We start from the raw sequence: 15,651 nt of genomic DNA, 5'->3' as shown, positions 1-15,651 counted from the left end.
TTGTTTTGAAGCAGGGATTAGCCACCAACCAATTACTTGGCTCTGAGGACATTTCTCCACCCTCGCTGTCCCCTTTTGCCCCCGGTGCAGTGTGTTATCTCCATGAAAGATGTGAAAATAAAGCACAACAAAAGGATCCATATTCCCCGACTCTATTTCTATTTCATAGACAAATAATTTGAAAAGGTTTGTGCGTATGTGCTAGTTAGAACCTATCAGATCTTTGCTGGAAATAATATATTTTTAGCATGTATCACACATCACAACCAGGACAGTTTGATACCACTTTGACAGCCAGAGCACCATTCTATGGGACCCTGGAATTCATAGTATTTGTGAGGCTCTTTCCATTCTCTGCTAAGAAGTTCTAAAGAAGTTTCTCAAGAAACTACATATCTCAAGATTCCATAGGATGCAATCATGGTAGCGCAGAGGCAACCTTTGAATAATCAGTTTATTTATTTATTTTATCAGAGGAGAAACCCAGGGTACAGTTGTAATGTATTTAAAAACAAAAAGTTTAAAAAACTTGGCATTATGCTAAATGTTCTTTGACTAGTAACTGGCCACTTGGAGTTCCTCTGGTGTTACTATTAGAAGGTCCTCCATTGAGCATGTTGCAGGACTCAAAACTACATTGCAGTAGGTGGTCTTTGGTTTGCTCTACTGCACACTCACATGTCATGGTCTCCAATTTGTGGCCCCATTTCTTAAGATCAGCTCTGCATCTCGTGGTGCCAGAGGGCAGTCTGTTCAGCACCTTCCAAGTCTTCCAGTGTAACACCCCAAGGCAGCTTGAACACTGGAAACCAGACAGAGACCAATAATCATATAATATCTTTATTAAAACAATAATAAATTCAGGAAAGAATAAGTGGAAGGGATGAGTGAGCAATAGTCCTTTAAGGAATGGTATGAATTAGTCCAAAGCATTGAAGAGATATGTACAATATTATTGTCCAAAGTCCAGAAACCAAAACACGCTCAAAACTGCTGAAAAGTTCTTGAGCGGGGAAAGCAACAAGAAAGCAGGAGTAAATAACAAAGTCCACAGTCACTGAAAAGTCTTGGATTACAAGGCAGGCAAAAAGATTAGGCTAAAAGCGATCTGGATTCAGGAACAAAGCAAGGACGTGAATTCACTCCGGATTAACAACGGGAGTTGAGTCACGGCTCGGCTTGGCTGCCAGGGAAACAGGAAACTCGGCTTGGAGAAATCAAGGAACTGGAAATGATGAAGTCGCTATGTTGACACAGTGCAAAACACTTTTATAGAAGTTAGATCTAATAACAGCGAAGGGAACCGAACTCCCCAAATGTTCCCAAAGCAATCTGCTATCCAGTATCCCCTTTAAATGCCAGTTGTTGACTCCTGCAGAATTGCTGTGTCTGGGATCTTTGTTGCTGGAAAGACTGTCTTCTGTTAAAGGATACATTCCCTGGGGAGCTTGAAACATCTGCTTCTTCCACGGGAGTAGTGTTATCAGTATCTCTCCCAATTAAGGAAGCCTCGGAGCTATCCACAGCTGGGGTCTGTAATTGGAAAGAAAGAGAACTGGGTGAAAAGTCAGAATAAGCTTCATCCTGGTCAAAGTTCATTTCTGAACCAGGTTCAGCACCCAAAGGCGGCTGGGATATAACACCCAGTCTTCTGTGCCCAGGAGAGAGTTTCTCATCCAGTCTCAGCCACTGATTGAGGTTGCAGGTTCTAACCTGCCACTTTTGATTCTCACTTGCTGTGGTGCAAGTATCTCTGTAGATCTTAGAAAACTGTTTCTTGATTTAAGGCATTGGCATACTGGCTGATATCCAAACAGAGGATGGGGCAGAGATGTCACTGCCTCGGTCCTTTCATTATTGGCTGCTACTTCCCAGGGGATGTCAGGTGGTCCAATACCAGCTAAACAGTATAATTTCTCCATTGGTGTGGGGCATAGACATCCTGTGATAATGCAGTATGTCTCATTAAGAGCCACATCCACTGTTTTAACGTGGTAAGATGTATTTCACACTGCACATGTGTATTCAGCAGCAGAGTAGCAAAGTGGGGTCTTCACTGTGTCTGGTTGTGATCCCCAGGTTGTGCCAGTCAGCTTTTGTAAGATATTTTTCCTTTACTTTCCTTTTTGCTTTACTCATATTCAAAGTGAGGGAGCGAAAACATAGTTACATCTCTAGAACCATTACCCAAACAGAGTCAGCAGAATGGGGATGGCCTGATATTCACAATATGAAATGTGTCCTGAAAGTTTCCAAAACCCAATGGAAGATGGATTCAAAGATATTCCACTTAAGCATTAGGAAGAACTTCTTAACTGGAAGAAGTGTTTTGCAATAGCATGTGGTGCCTGGGCTGGGTGGTCATCGCTTGGGAGTGTTTTAATTGGGTATTCATGAATGGCAAGGGGTTGGTCTGGGTGGCCCTTGTATTTTTTTTCTCCAATTCTTGGATTCTATGATCATAAAATTATGCATTGTAGCCATTGTGGCAAGATCTCCATGAATAGAAATTAGAATTGCATAGAACTGGGATAGATTACCAGAAATAAATACAAAGAAGTAGGATCCCTGGAAGGAAAAATAAAATGCTTTTCTGGGTCTGTCAATCTCTTTCTGTCTGTCTGTCTGTCTGTCTGTATTTCTTTCCTTCTTTCCTCTGGGGTCATAGAATTTTGCTGCTGATTTTTTAAGCTAGGTGCACAATCCCCTATGCTCCCCTGCATGCTTGTAAATAAACACAAACACAAAGAAATGCCACAAGCCTCCAGTGACCTTCTCACAAAGAACGTCAAACCTAGGTAAATGCCACATCTTTGGAACTTCTCGGTGTTTGGAGGAATGGATTTTCTAACAATATTTGTTGGGTCAGCAAAGAGGAGTGCTGTCACATGTCCGCTTCTTGTCCAAATATGCTATTTATTTATTACATCCCAGAATTGCATGGAGTCTATAAGATATCTGATTGACAATATAAAGAGCAGGGCTTTAAATGATGTCTGATGTCAAAAAGATATCTGCTGTGGCAGTGTAGTCCATTCCTGGATATCAGCGCCATCAATATAATAACATTTGATAATATTGATCTCAGCAATGTGGAATATTTGTTTTGCACTTGCAAAAATCGATAATGGATGAAGGAATGGATCAGGTTTTAATTGGACTGAATTTTATTAAAAATTTCCAAACTTTGGAAAACAAAAGAATTATATTTTTAAATGACCATAGAAAAAAGTCGATCTAATACAATTTGCCCATCCAGGCAGAAGGCTTTGTAGGGTTTTTTTTTATAAGTATGTATAAAGAGCTTGACATTGTCAGACACTACTTCATCCTTTTGAACAATGATCTCTTCTATGGATGCTTTTAAACTTGTTCTGCCCTGACCACCAAGGGAGAAAGGAGCAGCTAGACACCAAGGGAAATTTCCTCCCTGGCCTCCAAAGCTTCCCATAACTATTCTGGGAAAGACGTAGCATGGGGCACCCCAAATATTCTATGTTCACTGAGTCCGTGGATTCCCATAACTGTGGATTCAACAAAGCTTTACTTGAGACTTGGACCTAACAGTCTTTAATGTATGATCTTGGCTTAAAAGTCCAACTCTCAGACCCTTGCACCATAATAATTCTTGCACTATGGAAAGTTCCCTTAAACTTTGGACTAAACCTAGGTGTGGATTTATCATCCCACTAACGTAAAAGCATTCAGTAAGAACTTCTGAACCATTTGCTATACATTTCTGGCTGGAAAATTGTTATTTGAAATTATAGACATGACCTAACAGCATTCAGTTGCCCCATGCCAGTCCCATCATACCATAGTATTGCACTGAAGAAGCTCAAGTGGTATTCTCTCTGGAATTTGCTAGGTCTTCCAATGGTATTGCCTAGAGCACATAGCAAATCCCTAGTGAGATCTGGGTAGCTGTGAGTTTTTTGGGCGATATGTCCATGTTCCAGTAGCATTCTCTCCTGATGTTTCACCTGTTGAAGTGAGGCATGTGGAGTGTATATATACCTGTGGAATGTCCAGGGTGGGAGAAAGGACCATTTTCTGTTTAAGGCAAGTCACTTACAACAGACCTCTGAAGATGCCGGCCATGGATGCAGGCAAAACGTCAGGAGGGAATGCTACTGGAACATGGACGTAGAGCCTGAAAAACTCATAGCGACCCAGTGATTTTGGCCATGAAAGCCTTCGACAACACCTAGAGATGGGTTGCATACATAAAACCACAAATATGATATCTGCAGTTATGGGGCCAGCTGCAGTGGGATAGAATTTCAATTTATTACCCTTTTTCCAGATTTCCAACTTTATTCCAAATCTGAAAGGATCTTTCCAAGATGGGGAGCAGGCTCATTGTCTTGATAACTCCTTTAACATTCAGATTGAAGTGGTTTTGTTGCCCTTACAGAATTGGAAAGTACGGCCCTTCTTGGATTTAGCAGTCTGGTCCACTTTCCTCTGTGTTGGCCACAAGGAGACCTGCAAACACCTTCTGCTTCCAAGCTTCACTCCCCACAGGTTGTTGCGTCCAAACCCTATGCCTTTTCACATCAATCTTCTCCACGCTTGAGTTATGGATTTTAATATTTCATATAATCTTTGCATGCTTTGTGAGCTGGTTTATTTGTAGTGTATGATGAGCCAATTATTTTCCCAGAAGAGGCTGCATTATTGGCAGTTTCCTTTTTTTAAAGGGGCGAATTTAATGGTACATAGCACACAGAAGGAGAAAAAAAATGCATCCACTTCATGAAATTCAGCCGTTGTAATGCTTTCCTAAGGGGACTGCTAAGTGTGATACTTTTATCTAAATCTGATAAAGGGAACAAAAGATATAGACCAGAATCTTGATGTCTTACACATGTGTAATTTCCCTTACAGAAGCAGCTGAATATTTTTACTTGGTGCAGAACTGTTGCATTCAGTTCAAGGTTGTAGGAAAAATTGTGCACTTGATACGTCATGCACTTTGTACACAGATGTGCATGCAATGTTATTTTGCATGATTGAGTAAGTCTATGGAACACAACAACAACAACAACAACAACAACAACAACAACAACAACAACAACATAATAATAATAATAATAATAATAATAATAATAACTTTATTTTTTGTACCCTGCCTCCACCTCCCCGAAGGGACTCGGGGCGGCTTCCATGGGGTCATGCCCAAACAACATTGATTAAAATATAACATATTAAGTACATAGGAGGTACATAGGCAATAACAAAAAAATAAAATAAAAATATAACAGGAGCATTATAATAAAATAAAACAGGAGCATTATAACAAAATAATTTGTACACACTGTATGGATTGCTCTTGTGCACCTTCAAGTTGTGTCCAATTTATGGTGTCTGCAATTAAGGTCAACCTGTCACAGACCTTTGAACAAACCTCTGAGGATGCTTGCCATAGATGCAGGTGAAACGTCAGGAGAGAATGCTACTGGAACATGGCCATACAGCCCGAAAAACTCATAACAATCCTAACACAAAGTTTTCTTGGCAACATTTGTTGAGAGGAGGGTTGTGTTGGCCTTCCTTTGAGGCTGAGACAGTGTGATTTGCCCAAAATTGCTAAGTAGGATTCCATGGATGAGCTTCCAATCCTGGCCTCTAGAGTCATAGTCCAGTGTTTAAATATCACACTGGCTTTTGTGTATGGAAGCATATGTGCCTTTTGTCATATTCAGGTGGAATATTTCTTATCTGAAATGCTTGAGAACAGAAGCATTTTGAATTGTATTGTATTTTTTATTTTGGAATACCTGTATTTGCATATTATAAAGACATAATGAGACAAGTCTAAATTCTAAATTAATCTACATTTCATATATAAACACATGAGCTTTTATCTTTTCTATTTCAAATAACATTTACAAATATTAATTTTATAGACCATTATAGGCTGAAGGTAACTCTATTCAATATTTTAGTCATGCTGTTCATGAAACCAAGTTTGTGTACAGTGAACCTGCAGAAGCCAAAGATGTCACAATGTCACATATGTGTACAAGTTTGCATTTTGGAATATTCTGGATTTTGGAACTTCAGATAAGGGAAGCTCAACCTTTATTTGGTGCCTGGGTTCAATTGGCTTGCTGTGATACATGTTTATCAGCACAAATATCTTTCTTTTGGATGGCGAATGGGAACTGATGTTGGAAATGGTTGTTCTTGGTTTAATGTGACCTTCTTCCCTGCCTCCTCCCCCTGAATTCCTTCAGGGTTCCAAGTTCTTCATTAGCATTATGACATCTTATGTTCCCACAAGAAAATATCATCTATTTATAGGTGTACAAAGTTATTTTGCTTTTGTGCTGAAAACTTCTTGGGGATAATTGTTAGATGCTTGGAGTCGAGGGAGTTCTGCGAATGGGTCCTTTTTCTAGGACTGTGAATAACCTCTGTACATTGTACCCTCTGATTTTGTGCCATTAATGAAGTCCAGCTCTTGACACATTGGCTAGACTTAGAGGATTATTGCAGTCTTTATTTTTCCCTGGAGAAATGGCTGGAGACTTTTGTGTAATATGGAGCATCTTTATTCAGTTCAAGGTTGTTCAAATGGATTCCGCATACAGTGCTTTTGCATATGCTGATACCCATTTCTTTGCACACTGACTTACACATCCAGTTGTGCAAATAATGACATTTTGGGTTGTACATCTGGTTATATGTTTGGCTATGCCTCTGGCTTCACAATCTGTTCTTCAACACTGCCATTCAACCCAAGGGTTGCATATTGGACTTATTTGACATCCCTTACAGAAATGACAGGTGTCCCTTATTAAATAGAAGGGCCTTTTTTGAGATTTAGGGTGCATATCTTTTGGGATAGATCAGTGGTTCTCAACCTGTGGGTCCCCAGATATTTTGGCCTTCAACTCCCAGAAATCCTAACAGCTGGTAAACTGGCTGGGATTTCTGGGAGTTGTAGGCCAAAACAGCTGGGGACCCACAGTTTGAGAACTACAGTAGAGTCTCACTTATCCAACATCTACTTATCCAACATTCTGGATTATCCAACACATTTTTGTAGTTAATGTTTTCAATACATCATTATATTTTGGTGCTAAATTCATAAATACAGTAATTACTACGTAGCATTACTGCCTATTGAACTACTTTTTCTGTCAATTTTTTTGTTTAACATGATGTTTTGGTGCTTAATTTGTAAAATCATAACCTAATTTGATGTTTAATAGGCTTCTCCTTAATCTCTCCTTATTATCCAATATATTCATTTATCCAACGTTCTGCCAGCCCATTTATATTGGATAAGTGAGACTCTACTGTACTGGTAGAGACTGATTTTGAAAAAGAAAACATTGTGTTTTGGAGCATGCCCCCCCCCCCTCAAAAAAAAACAAAAAAAACAGATAAATGTGCACCACATATAATAGATGAATATGGGCACTATGTTGGTTTTACAAGAAGTGCATGGCTAAATTAACTAAGATCAACGCTTCCATACTGTATATAGGTAGAACACAGCTTGTGAATGACACTTCCTAACAGTGAAATCTACATATCATGGGACCTGGCTTGATATCAGCTAATAAAGATGTTGATGGCAGAATTGCAAACTGAGGTCAGCATAGGATTTCTCTGTGTTGATTATCTGACTTCACAAAGATGTGAAAATAAACCTTTCTCCTCTCCCTCGTGCAATATGATAGGAGCAATAGGAAATATTAATAAGCAGCTGGTGGTTTTAATGATATTGAGGTGGAAAATATGCACTTGAAAGTCTTAAATATTAGGAATAACCTTACTGTAAGTGCTAAGACCCTAGGGGCCCCCGGTGGCGCAGTGTGTTAAAGCGCTGAGCTGCTGAACTTGCAGACCCAAAGGTCGCAGGTTCAAATCCCGGGAGTGGAGTGAGCGCCCACTGTTGCTCCAGCTTCTGCCAACCTAGCAGTTCGAAAACATGCCAATGTGAGTAGATCAATAGGTACCGCTCTGGCGGGAAGGTAAGGGCGCTCCATGCAGTCATGCCGGCCACATGACCTTGGAGGTGTCTACGGACAACACCAGCTCTTCGGCTTAGAAATGGAGATGAGCACCAACCCCCAGAGTCAGACATGACTGGACTTAACATCAGGGGAAACCTTTACCTTTACCTTTAAGAGCTATTCAACTGTAGAATAGACTATTCTGGAGGGCTGTGGTTCCCCTCGCTCTCTCTTTTTTTTCTTTTTTGGAAATCTTTAACTGTTGTTCGAAGGATATTTTTCAAAAGTGCTTTTACTTATGTATAACTAAATGGTGGGAGATTCAACTAGGGGGCCTCTGTGGTCTGTTTCAACTTGGAAAACACTATAATTCAACTCAATATTTCATTGCACAGAATTCTATAATTAAAGGAGCTATCCAGGTTCTGAATTGTATCTTCACATTTTGTTCATGACCTTGGATAGCTCATTTGCATTCCAAGGTGGCTTCATATCTCACTGACTTGGAAAATACCAGCTGATCTGAGATAAATATCCACAGAATCATACTGTTTAGGCAGTCATGCATTGAGATGTTAATATTACTGAAAAATTAACAGCCACTGAGGAAAAAAGTGTCTATTGATGAACATTTATTCCAGCATAGTTCTTGAAGACAGAAGAATTGATGTGATGATAATTCCCCATGGTTCATAAAATGAGCCCCACTATGCAGGATAAATATTTTTTTTCCTTAAAGTATCAATAATAAACATTCTAAGAGCTTTATGTCATCCTAGCAGGATGAAATTATCTGCTTCTAATGAACAGTTAATTGTGTTCTGGTGTGGATTGGCCTTATGCCATCTTGAATTTTCTAAGTACATTTCCTGCTGTTAATACTTCATTATACTGATGTTTTTAAGCAGGTCATCCTCCTTATAAAAGTATCCAATAACCAGCACACCTTTAGCTTACTTCCACTTCTTCCTTCCTGGATCATTACTTTAAAGATTGGCATCTCTGGTAGCATCTAACACAAGGATGATAAAAATTGAGCGGTATGGTTAACAGTGCATGACTATCTCTAGAGACTGTAGCTTCATGTTTTCACCCTCGAGGCAACCCAATCCTCAGCTCTTTTATTTCAAGAATGGCGTTGTCCCAAATCCTAAAATAATTACATGAAGACGTCTTGCTATACCTGAGGTCCTAGTTGAGACTAGATATATTCAAGCACTCTTGATATGTTGAACAATATATGGATTTGTATCTGAGGAAGTAGTCTTAGGGTAGTTCTACACTGTAGAATTATTGCAGTCTGAAATGATGATGATGATGATGATGATGATGATGATGCTATTGCCCACTTCTCCTTACAACTCAAAGCAGGGCACAAAACACACAATCATTAGGGGTGTGCACGACTCAAAAAACCGCTTCATTTGTGAGTTACTGTGAGTTTTTCAGGCTGTATGGCCATGGTCCAGAAGCATTATCTCCTGACATTTCACTCACATCTATGGCAGGCATCCTCAGAGATTGTGAAGTACATTGGAAACTGGGAAAGGAAGGCATTTCCACAGCTATATAAACCTTCCTTGCCAAGTTTCCAATATATCTCACCACCTTTGAGGGTGCCTGACATAGATGTGGGAGAAACATCACGAGAGAATGCTTCTGGACCATGGCCAAACAGCCCGAAAAACTCACAACAACGCGGTGATTCCGGCCATGAAAGCCTTAGACAATTCTTCATTTGTCTTAATGAATTTCATGTGACCCGCCTTTTGATTCAGATCTATGATGAAGTTCCAAAAATTTAGTTAGTTTTTCGTTAGGTTATTCTCCCATTTGCGCCCATGGGGACACTAACAGGGCTCCTCCCTCCCTCAGTTTCAGGGCTATCAAGATGAAACTTCCTGCAATTGTAGCACACATTTACCACTGTAGAAAACCCAAGTTTCAGAATGTTTTGCTCATCTGCTGATTTTTAGGATATTTTTGAAGTTTTTATGAACAATTTTTTAAAAAACTGCATGAGCAGTTGAATATCTCTTGAATATCTCTACAATGACACAATATCACCAGAGCATTTTTCCTCCTTCCTAAATTTCAGAAAGAGTCACACATTCACTGATTTTTAGGGAATTTATATAGTTTTGCCCTAATTTTTTAAAAACAAAAGTGGTACCCCCTGGAATTTCTCCACAGTGAGAGAAGAGGAGCAGGGCATCATTCCTGCCATTTTTCAGAAAGAGCCAGTCACACACAAATTTTTAGGAAAATTTCAAAAAAATTATCTCTCTTCTACTGAGAGGAGGAGAGGAGACATAGCTTTCACGAAGAAGAAAAAAACAGTTGCTGCTGCCATTCTCAGCCTGAGATTTTAAGTCCAAACTGTAATTGTCTGAAAAAGAGCATGTGATGCAGCTACCTTGCCTTCCCCCTTTAGCCCATGGGGTCTCAGTCTACTTTGAAAAAAAATACAAAATATTAAAGAAATTTAATGATATTATATTCAGAATCCCAAGTGGACTGTTTAGTTTTGCTTCAATTCAGAGAGGCTCAATTTTGAATTGTAAGTGCAGTTTGTTAGTATGAATTTATATTAATTTATATGACTTACTAATTGCCCCCAGAAATTTTGCACAACTCTTAATAATCATACTAAAATACATTCAATAAAACCTATATTAAAACATATTTCTATCGCTTAAACTGACATGGCCCAATTCTGTGGAATCCTGAGAGTTGTCACAAGGTCTTCCGCCTCCTGTGCTAAAGAGTGCTGGTACCTTACCCAACTACAAATCCCAGGATGACATAGCACTGAACTATGATAGCTAAAATGCAGTCATTCTACAGTGCATTTTGTATTATATGTGGCATTAATCTTGCCATTATGTAAGACCACTCTGGGTCCTCCTGGGGGAGAAGAGCGGTATATAAATTAATTAATTAAATAATAAGAAATAAATAGGTCCACTCTTAATCTACAAAAATATATATACTTTATTTATATTCCGCTCTATCTCCCCGAGGGGACTCAGAGCAGATTACAGGTACCTATATGGCAAACATTCAATGTTGTTATACAATTGACAAAGACAGACAGTACATAAACAGAGGCAAGGCTTCCCTCTTTTTTCATTTCTGGCATATGGAGGCTGTGCTTGACTCAACCATGGGAAGGTGTTGTTGTTTCATTCTTCCATGCCAAAGGGTCTTGTCATTCCTGGGCGCCTTCCTGATCAAACCACCGGCATGTTTTTCAGGCGTGCCTTTCATCTCCTTGCCAAAGCGGTTCCTATTTATCTACTCAACTTTTGCAAAAGTTTCTGCTACCAACTTCATTTTCTCAGTCTTTAAGGTGCTCCAAGATCCCTTTGCATACTGATATTTCAAACTAAGACAGCCATATATTTGAATGTTTGGTTTTTATTTTTTAAGTTTCTCCAATTTTATAAAATGTAATTTGTATATTCCGACATTTTTCTCTTTTTTTGTGAAACTAAGAAAATGAACACGAACCACCATGAGACAGACTGATCAGTCATAAAGACATAACGGCATCAACAATTTAGTAGGAAGTAGAGTAGGCTCATTTAATAAATGGAAACTAGGAGCCCTCGGTGGGGTAGTGGATTAAAGCCTTGTGACTTGAAGGTTGGGTTGCTGACCTGAAGGCTGCCAGGTTCGAATCCCACCCAGGGAGAGCGTGGATGAGCTCCCTCTATCAGCTCCAGCTCCATGCGGGAACATGAGAGAAGCCTCCCACAAGGATGGTAAAAACATCAAAACATCTGGGCATCCCTGGGCAACGTCCTTGCAGACGGCCAATTCTCTCACTCCAGAAGCGACTCAAGTTGCTCCTGACACGAAAAAAAAGGAAACTGGTAGTGTTCACATCAAGTGAAGATAGTGCAGTATCCCAGATGTTCTTGGATTGCAAATCCCAACAGTTCTATCCAACACAACTGATAAATGAGGTGTAGTTATGCTGGTAATACAAAATTTTGGCTGTCGGTCTTTGAAGTGACACAAGAACTATAGCAGATGAACATAGCTTGTGTTTTGGAATTTGTTCAGCATTGTGTCACAGGATAAGTTATGGTTTTGGGAATACGTCTAGGTTCTTAGAGCTGTTAAATTTAGCAAGAACCAGAGGAAGCACATATAATATATTTCTCTTTCAAGATGTTGCCTCAAGCAGTTCCAGTAAATATTGGAGGCTAGTTTGAAATCTGAGGTTTGGAGTTTTAATCCCTAGACTTGCTTTCTTTTAGAAAAAAAGTGAACACCTGTAAACATTTTCCCCATGTTTTGTTGATGTTGGTATTCACGTCGTTCTGTATGCAAGAAAAAAGACACATGTTTGCCAGTTTTACAAAATGTGTTTTAAGGAGATTTGCAAAAGCTATGGATTTTGAACTCAAACGTTAAATGGAAGACAGCCGAAAACATGACAACCCTCTGTTGCTGAATTTTACTTGTAACTCCTGGGGAGAGTTATAGTTTTTTGAGGAACAGGTACAGTCACTCAATAATGTGGAATTTAGCCACATTTCTATAAACTGAACTAGACCATACTGGTAGATCACAGGCCAGAATCATTTGGGTGTCATCCACAGGGGCAAGTTCCCTTTCCACTGTGGAAGCCCCCTGACCCTAAATCATGTTAGTTCTGACAAGAGTAGGACCTTTGATTCCAATGGACTTGCCTAACATGCCATTCAATGGGTGTTTGGGAGTAACCAGAAAGATTCCAGCCACTAAAGTGTGCATTCTTGGATGGTGCAGAACTATTTGTCAGTGCCTTCAATAAATCACAGAAATATAGTGCTGGAAGAGACCCCAAAGACCATCCATTCAACCCCGTCATGAGGGAACACAGCATCAAAGAACCCTCAATGTCCTCTGTCCTCTCCAGAGAGAGAGACTCCAAGGCACTAGGGTTGTGCACATTTTCATTTTTTCAAAACAGGCTCTGGCTGGTTTGGCTGGTTCGGCCCTTTCAGCCAGCCATAATGGCACAGACTTTGCCACCATTTTTTTTTCCAAATGCAACAGACCATGTGTCTGCTGAAAACAACTGCTTTCTGTTTCTTTTGGCTACACATAGAGCACAGAGAAGCAGCCATGCGCCTGCAAGGGGTTTCCCTATGAGCCCTGCCTGTTGAGCCAATCAGAACAGAAGAAAGTCATGATGTGTCTTTTTGCCAAGCTGGGCTTCCTTTTTTCTGTTGCAAGCAGTCTTCTGAAAGAAACAGATTGGTGATCTAAATTCTCAGTGCTGTTCTCAACTCTGCATGGCTTGGCAATAAATAAGCAGTTTGGTGTATGTCTTTCGGGCTGTGTGGCCATGTTCCAGAAGTATTCCCTCCTGACATTTCACCCACATCTATGGCAGGCATCCTTTCATGTTCTTTGACTCTTGTTTAGGCGCTGCGTTTGGTGGTCCCTATGTATACTTGTCCACTCTTTGGCAAGAGTCAAAGAAGATGAAAGGCACTGCAGACTAATTCAACCAGAGAAATCAGCAAGCAGAGCACTTGATGAACCAGCCTGGACACAGGATATTATTTGAGAACACAAAAATGCTGGACCATTCCAACAACTATCATGTCAGACTACACAGAGAAGCCATTGAAATCCACAAGCATGTGGACAACTTCAACAGAAAGGAAGAAACCATGAAAATGAACAAAATCTGGCTACCAGTATTAAAAAACTCTAAAATCAAAACAGTAGATGGGAACCAACAATCTGAGGGCAGAGGAGCCCCAAGGATGACTAATGACTGAACAAAGGATGCCTCCCAGGCAAGAGACAAAACCTTTCCAATGCTAATTAGGGTGATTAACTGAAACATTAATGCTGGCTTCCCAGTGACAAAGGACCCTTGCCACACCCTGGACTCTCACAGATATATATATATTTTCTTTCCTTGCCTAGTTTATCCATGCCTCACAACCTCTGAGGATGCCTGCCATAGATGTGGGCGAAACGTCAGGAGAGAATACTTCTGGAACATGGCCACACAGCCCGAAAGACATACAACAACCCTGTAATCCCTACACATTTAAGAAACTGCCACTGATGGTGCCCTTCACATGAGGCAAACTTCAAATGTGGGATGGAAGACATATCTTACCATTTCTAAAGTCACCATAAAATGAGGCAATCTTTTCTATCTTTTTTAAAGACTGGCGAATGCTTTTTTAGATGGTGTGGCTCCCACTGAAATAAGTGTTTAAAAAGGATGCATCCCTGGACTTAGCTTTATTGAAAGGGTATTGAAATATCGAAACGTTTGCTTTCTGATGTTTCATGTACAAAAATATTTAAAATATTGTGTATAAAATTATCTTCATTCTATGTGTATGAGGTCTATATGAAATATATATTACTAGCTTTGCCCGGCCACGCGTTGCTGTGGCTTTTCATAATCTTTTGTTCGCCAGGTGGAATAGCACTGAATAGCCTTGCAGGCTGAAAGCCTGGCCGTTTTCTTTATATGGGAATCCTTGTTTGGTGAGCTGGAATACAATGAGTAGTCTTGTTGCAGCAAGTATGAATTCTGTTATTAGTCACCTTGATTAGATTTTAATGCCTTGTAATCTGAAAGGAGGTCTGCTTCCTGAGTGGGGTAATCATTTTTTGGGAGGTGTTAGCTGGCCCTAATTGTTTCCTGCCTTGTAGGTTCAAACCCTGGCTGATTCCTGCCTGGTGGAATCCTTTGTTGGGAGGTATTAGCTGGCCCTGATTGTTTCCTGCCTTGTAGCTTCAAGCCCTGGGTGATTCCTGCCTGGTGGAATCCTTTGTTGGGAGATATTAGCTGGCCCTGATTGTTTCCTGCCTTGTAGCTTCAAGCCCTGGCTGATTCCTGCCTGGTGGAATCCTTTGTTGGGAGGTATTAGCTGGCCCTGATTGTTTCCTGCCTTGTAGCTTCAAGCCCTGGCTGATTCCTGCCTGGTGGAATCCTTTGTTGGGAAGCATTAGCTGACCCTGATTGTTTCCTGCCTTGTAGCTTCAAGCCCTGGCTGATTCCTGCCTGGTGGAATCCTTTGTTGGGAGGTATTAGCTGGCCCTGATTGTTTCCTGCCTTGTAGCTTCAAACCCTGGCTGATTCCTGCCTGGTGGAATCCTTTGTTGGGAGGTATTAGCTGACCCTGATTGTTTCCTGCCTTGTAGGTTTGAAGCCTGGGTGATTCCTGGCTGGGCTAATGCTGTGTTGGGAAGTGTGAGCGAGGCGGTGTGTGTCCTTTTTGCCCCCTCCCATCAAAAGGGCCAGGAGGCCCACAGTTTGGGTGGGCAGTTTGGTCTCCATCCGACTCCCCCTCTCCCCAGGGTGGTGAGGGGCGGCGCAGGAATAGGGGTGCGAACTGCCACCCTTTTCAGCACGGTGTTTTCTGAGGCCTCAGGCGGCCACCTGGCCCTTTTTCACTCCCCCCCCCCCCGGTCACTTGGGAGGCCACTTGGGTTTGTGGAGTAGTGTGGCGATTGCGGGAATAGCGACTCACCGGTGTGCCTGTGGGCTCTTAATCTCCGGGTGGTGTGGGGCGTGCTCCTTCTCAGGGTTTGGAGGACGGGTGATGGCGGCGGTGAGGGAAGAAGTGACCGAGGAGCCCCGCGGCCGCCCCCCCCTCGCATCCAGAGGGCCGGGAGGCCCAGAGTTTGACTATCCAGTTTGGTC

At 41.0% G+C, this 15,651-nt stretch overlaps 1 long non-coding RNA gene across 1 annotated transcript; it reads right to left on the bottom strand.

Annotated features, from left to right (window-relative positions):
* Positions 1–824: 824 nt before the first annotated feature.
* Positions 825–15,620, bottom strand: LOC134299240 (uncharacterized). The gene is made up of 2 exons (XR_010006422.1): positions 15,479–15,620; positions 825–1,533 (listed from the first exon to the last, which is right to left on the bottom strand). It is a non-coding gene; the product is annotated as an uncharacterized LOC134299240 (long non-coding RNA).
* Between the last annotated feature and the right edge of the window lie 31 nt (positions 15,621–15,651).

This window comes from Anolis carolinensis, chromosome 5 (assembly GCF_035594765.1).
Source record: "Anolis carolinensis isolate JA03-04 chromosome 5, rAnoCar3.1.pri, whole genome shotgun sequence".
NCBI lineage: Eukaryota > Metazoa > Chordata > Lepidosauria > Squamata > Dactyloidae > Anolis > Anolis carolinensis.
The sequence above is the reverse complement of the archived record's forward strand: the minus strand, read 5'-3'. Positions and strand labels throughout refer to the sequence as shown.